The following is a 6,960-nucleotide window of genomic DNA, read 5'->3' on the forward strand; positions in this document are numbered from 1 at the left end:
AAATTAATTAATTTAAAAAAAAAAACTGACAGTACCCACCCGCCCCGGCAGCAGTTTTCCCACAAAAGTAAATCGGGCACCGAAATGACAACACTAGCCTGTTGTAAAGAATGTCTTGATCGACTGGGATAGAGCAGCTCTTTTGGCCTCCCTTTCCTTCTTTTCATGGCGTTTCTGGTACCCTGATTTATGTTTTCGTATAATTTTCAATCGGTCAGTCAGTCTCCGTCTCTTCCACCAAGTTCATCTCTAACTTCAGCTGCTGTGTCAACACTGATTGGTCCTTTTCACAAGCTAGGGTAGGACTTACGATTTATTGGGTCCCTCAGATGTTTGTTATTGACTGAATAATTAATAAATACCTTGTATCGGACTAAACCATTTTAGGGAGGGGTGACGAGCAGATATTTGGAAGGCTTATTATATCAAATTGTATGTGGCATACGACTATTATTAATATTAGAATTATTCACAGAACAGGGGCCTATTTAGTATAGCTGCTGGATTTTGTGGGGCCCCCTGGGCAGTGGGGGCCCCTGTAATTGTCACCACCTTTCAGCTCACTAGCGACGGCCCTACCTATCGCCAGAAGCTGCTTCACGACCCTAAAGAGTCAACTGATATTCTATCAATTTTCCCACGATTCCAGGATATACCAGGCTTGGTATGTGAGAATTATAAAGATAAAATCAAGTGCTATTGTTCTGCCGTAACACAGACTTGTTTGGTAAACAAACTTAGTTCCTACTGTGGTACTGACTTATTATCTTTGGCAGATTGATCAAGATTTTAGACTTCTATTTGGTGATGCAACCTCTGCAAAGTTGGAGAAGTGGTCTACCAGCATAAAACCAAAGGTTATTGCCCAGAGCCTTGGCCTCACACAGACTTGTGAGCTCCAAGACCTCATCTAAAACGCTGAAGCCAATGAAGTTGAAGAAGGTAACTATATTGTGCTATAGCTTAAGTTAACTAAGATGAAATTAAGCATTCATTGCAAACATTTCAAATGTAGCCACAACTTTACCCATTAGACATGCATGTTTCATACCGACTTGTAATGGGTAAACTGTATGAAAATCACTTGTTGCTCTAACATTTCTACCCTGATCTACCCTTTTATGCACAAGGGCCACATACAGGAGTTACAATCTGAAATTGTTTTCATTTGGAGCTCTGAATAACAAAAGCATGGTTTATGTCTTGTAGATACAGTTTAACTGTATGACATTGTACATCTGTAGTCAAGACTGTTCATAATATTAGTCAATACCGTTAATACTAGTTAATGTATTTATACAGGCTCATCTTCCAAGTAATGTTAAGTCAAGTGAAACTGAGTAGGATGGTATGTTCATCACCTTCCAGCTAAAAACCAAACTTACAGGCCTATAAAAGAAATCACTTTGTTTTGTCCATGTCTCCAGGATTCCATGATTCTGGTTCACCTTTTGCCACCTTCAAGTCAAGGCCGCAAAAGACGGGGAAAAATCTCAGCTATACAAGCATGTGATAGTCTTGTGAAATTCATCAAGGTGAATGGAGCAGAACAGTTGACACTACTTTATACTGTTCCTTTACTGTGTGACCTTGAACTTGTTTATTTCTCAGACAGGTACTTATGCCAATTTTAGAAACGAGGCAGTTTGAGTGCTGGTTCGGAGCCAGAGCCTAATTTAGAACCAGTTCTTTCTTTTTCGACAGCCAAAGCACTGGCTCTGAACCAGGAAAAGTGGTTCTTAAGTAGCACCAAAACGTTGCTGGTCTAGACTTAAGAACCGCTTGTGTCAGGGGATGTGGGCGGGGCTACTGCTAGCGCATTTGATAATGTACATTAAATATACTAATGTTTAATACACTTTTACTTTACCCTGATATGATACATTATCAGCACACATGATAGTAAGTAGCTACATGCTAAGGCTAACTTTTTTCTGTGTTAATGATAAAATAACGTTATGTACTTTCTCGATAACAACCTCCGTTTATACAGAATACATGGAGCTGCAAGTACACGTTGGATTCGCCGCGTTTGGGTCTTAATGTGGGTACACAAAGCCATGAGCATTAACAGTAAAGCAACATCCGCCATTGTTGATGTGTTTGCCGCTGCTACGCTAACGTTGCTGTGTAACGTGACACGTATACAGTGACGTCAGACTCGGCTCTGTGACGGCTCTCTAGCCGGTGGAAAGGCAAACCGGTTCTTAGAATTTTCTCCAGTGGAACCAACTTTGAACCAGCACCAGCACTAGCTCTGAACCAGCACCCGGTTCTTTTTGGTGGAAAAGGGGCACTAAAGATCATCTGTCCTCCCAATTATTTTATTCTTTTCTACTTCACACATACTTAGTAACAATCTATTGGAATCTCTTGGAAGTATGTACAGAAACTTTAGTAGAAGACATCAATGCATCTTTATTCATGCTGCATATTGACTTTAACTGTTGCCACGTTGGCTCTAATATGTTTTCATTCTTTCACAGACTGGTACCAGTATCCAAGGGCACCTGGTCAGAATTGGAGAAAGTCTCCAGCCGTATCTACTTGCTGTTGGACCAAAAAAAAAAGTAGGATCCAGAGTTGGTTTATTGTAATTGACCAACATGCTCTACCATGCAAGGCCTCTAATTCACTGGCCTGTGTTGATGAGCTTTTCAAAGCTCACTTTGTCTTTGGCACCTCATACTGTCAGCAATTGACCAATGTGTAGAGCTTTCTGCAAACCACTGTTTATGATCTAGATGATGAAATCACCAAGGTGAATCCCAGAGTGGCTGAGTTGAGAGCTAGAATGCTCCAGTAACCAGATGATTTGTTTCATTTGTAAAAGGGGGCCAAGGCCAATTCCCTTATAAGGCACTATAAGTTAGTCCATGGCGTGTGGAAGTACTGTGGAAATATATATCGGTCAGGGTTAGCAGTTTGTGTTCAGGTTCAAAATAACATGCCTGTATTTCATGTAATACAGAATATTGTTGTCAAAGGTGAACATGTCATTTTAATAAGAACTGCAGTGAAAACTGTTTGTTTAGTTGAACATATTCATGCTTACAAAGTTGCACATACCGTAGAAGCACCATGTGTTTTGGATGTTAAGGATATTTTGCACCACAAACTGTTTGACATTCTGATGTCTTATGGTTGTGATTCTGATTTGTTTATTTTACCATATAGTTATAGGTAATTTGTCCTGTTTGTCATATCAGAATTATGTTTTTATTATTCTTATTTTTTCAAAATAAGCTTGAAATAAAGTTATACACAATTTCCTACTGCCTGTATAGTTTAAGCGACAGATATATAATCCAATCAGCAGTACTATACCTACCTTTGTCGGTTTGTCTGAATTGTCAAATTTATTGTTTTGTTTTCTGATTTTTTATTTTGTTTTGCACTTCTTGGCCACCGTATAGAATGGACCAGTGCTCCATCATAAATTTATTAAATTAATTCATTCACACACTAATTATAGAGTAAATAAGCCTTTCCACAGCAAAAAAGACCTACTCTAATTCCTGTGATTAAAGAAGATGTGCATAGACAGAGCCAACATGTTGTCGAGTGTTTTAATTGGAGTTCAAATGACTTTGTGTTGGTGTTGCCCTATGTACTCCTAAACCAACTGCAGTTCTGTTCTTCAGCTCTCAGATGAGTCCAATCTCTACTCTACACACAAACTGAAACACATTTCATCTTATTATATCCTCTGATTACAGTGTAGGAGTTTCAGGGGTAAAGACACAGTGTGGTGTCTGTTTCAGAGAAGATAAACTCTTTATTAAACTAGTCTGTTACACGACTACACACCACACAGAAATGTTACTGAGCAACGTTACTCAATGCCGCTTATAAAAGGCCCCTGCAGCTCCAACACTGATGCTGTTATTTAGAATTATTGATATTTGTACTTGAGCTGCAAAAGTAATGCTGGCTCTAAAGTCACGTTTTGTAGAAAATTTCTCTGTTTAATTTTATTTTTTTAATGCACATGTATCTACTTAAAAGTACATTTATTAAAAGTATTTATTTCTTAATGCAAAAGTGGTTCTGGAGAGAAATCATTATTGCTTAATGACTAATCTATTTCTTCTGCATGTTGTACTGCTTTCAGGTGAAAAATAACACTGTATATAACTGCTGCTTTTAGTGTGTTATTGTGACACTCAGATAGATGATCTTACCTCAGTGTCTTCACTTTACAGTGAGGATTCTCCAGTATGGCAGAGAGGTTCTTCACTCCTGAGTCCCTGTCAGACAACAGGTCTTCGCAGACCCGCTGTCAGGCGTAACTTGGTTTCCCAAAAAAATAAAAAAATAAAAAAACAAATGATGGCAATACTCGCAAAGATGTAAAAGTGCTGTTTATTTTACAGTGCCCAAGAGGTGAATACAGACCCAACACTATGTACAAAAGTAACAAAGGAGCAAAACTGAGAAAAAGAAAAGAAAATATAAATATATAAATATATAAATATATAAATCCCCCACCCCTTTAAGACAAAACAGATTGCTCACGGCACCCAGATCTTTCTCTGGGGTGCCTTCTTATAGGCCAAGCCCCACCCCTTTTAGTTAGGACCATCCATAACACAAGAGGTAAGTAAACAGGTAAGTATGTACATTTACACAACACAATTTTATATATATAAACATATATCAACAAAATATTTCTAGAAACCAAAAGGTGGTCAAAATAACAAACACAAAAGATAAACAAAAATAATAAACACAGAATAATAATATAAAATTTAATTATTCCCCCTGTAACAGACAGGATAATGGACGAGCCGGCTTCCGGCTGCTCCACGCCGACACGCCCACTCACAGCGGACCCGGCGCTATTTATCCAGGCCGCTGGTAGCGCTCGGGTTCGACCGGCCAATGATGGAGAAGCAACGCGGAAGACCGGCAACACAGACGCTGACAAACGCTCACAACAGGTAAGTATAGACACAACAACAGGACAAAACATCAAACGAAAGACAAAGCTAATGTGTGTGTATGTGCTGCACGGACCAACGGGCACAGGGACAGGTCACTCTGTCACAGTCCCCTAGATTATTCCAGGACAGATTCAGTTTTCACAGTCAGTTCTCTCAGATTGGAGGTTTCAGAGCCGAGCACTGAGGCCAGAGCTGAACAACATTCCACTCCAACTGAATCACAACTGATACTGAAGGAAATAAAATAAAACACAATGAACTCACACTAGTGCAAATTATAAAACAAATCCTCAAAGCTCGCACCAAACCTTTTTATTTTCATAAATGATGAAAACAGGGTCAAGAGACAACATGCTTAAAGGGACACTGCAGCCAACATCCACTATGATGGAATTAAAATTGGTAAAGTTAGTGGTTAAATCCAGTAAAGTTAATTAGTTAATATCTAATAGACTTGAGTTGCTACCCGTCCCATATAATATGGGATTGTTTCATACTGAATACGAAAAATTCTGAGTAAAACATAATAGTGAAAATAATAGCGCTTGCTGCAGTGCAGTGGTTTCAGCCCTTGGCCTTCACTTACCAAAATTTCAGAATCATTTTAAGACACTATAATTTGCCGAAAGTGAAAGATTTTAATTTTTTGCAGTTTTGTGCTAAGAAACATTGTATTTGAACCGAGTGACAATTCTCGCACAAAGTATGGAAGAAAGTGGTGAGCCACAATCCATCCAGTATTTGCAAAGCTTAAGCCTTTGCTGGATGCTTCTTTTATAACCAATCATGATTACCTCACCTGCTACCAGTTACCCTGTTAATTATGGAACTTTCAGAGCATTGATAATATGAACTTTTCAGTCTAATTTTGCTTTCTGTCTCAACTTTTATAGCATTCCAGGCATCAGTTTGTAATCTCATTGTCTGTTAAATAATGTCCAAGTGAAATATCAAATTAAAGATTTTAGTTTTTATTCCATTTTTAGAAAGTGTACTGTAACAGTAGAACAGTTATATTCATATTTACTTACATTGCTTTACTGGATGCTGTAATCACAGGCATCATCTTCAGAACCACATCTTCTGTTATCTTATCTGTACTGAAATATTTACTCAGGTCAAACTCATCCAGCTCCTGTGCTGATGTCAGTAACACAAACACCAGAGCAGACAGCTGTGAAGAAGAGAGTTCACTTTGTTTTCCAGATTTCAGGTAGTGTTGGATTTCCTCCACTAGAGAATTATCACCCAGTTCATTCAGTCAGTGGAACAGATTGATGGATTTCTCTGTAGAAAGATCTTCACTGATCTTCTCCTTAATGTACTGAACTGTTTCCATTATGCTCTGGGAGATACTTCCTGTCTTTGTTACTAAAGCATATACTGTAAGAGTTTCTGATTGTAATTTTCATTCATCTGCCATGAATACAGATACAAACCAAGAACATTTCTCTTCTCCTTCGTGAAGGTCAGGTGCACATACAGAGCTGCGAGATGCTCCTGAATGCTCAGATGAACAAAGCAGTACACTTTACTCTGGTGAAGCCCAAACTCCTCTCTGAAGATCTGAGTACACACACCTGAGTACACTGCTGCTTCTCTCACATCAATACCACACTCTCTCAGGTCTTCATCATAGAAGATCAGGTTCCCTTTCTTCAGCTGCTGAAAAGCCAGTTGCCCAAGTTTAAGAAGCATTTCTTCATCACTCTCCTGCTTCTTTGAGTATTTTTCTCTTATGATGTTTGTCTGAATAATGAGGAAGTGTGTGTACATTTGAGTCAGAGTCTTGGGGACCTCTTCACTCTCTGCTTCACCCAGCATTCTCTCTAGAACAGTGGCTGAAATCCAGCAGAAGACTGGGATGTGACACATGATGTAGAGGCTTCTTAATGACTTCAGGTGTGTGATGATATTATTGGCCAGGCTCTGATCACTGATCCTCTTCCTGAAGTACTCCTCCTTCTGTGGGTCATTGAACCCTCGTATCTCTGTGACTCGATCCACACACTCA

This window comes from Tachysurus vachellii, chromosome 16 (assembly GCF_030014155.1).
Source record: "Tachysurus vachellii isolate PV-2020 chromosome 16, HZAU_Pvac_v1, whole genome shotgun sequence".
NCBI lineage: Eukaryota > Metazoa > Chordata > Actinopteri > Siluriformes > Bagridae > Tachysurus > Tachysurus vachellii.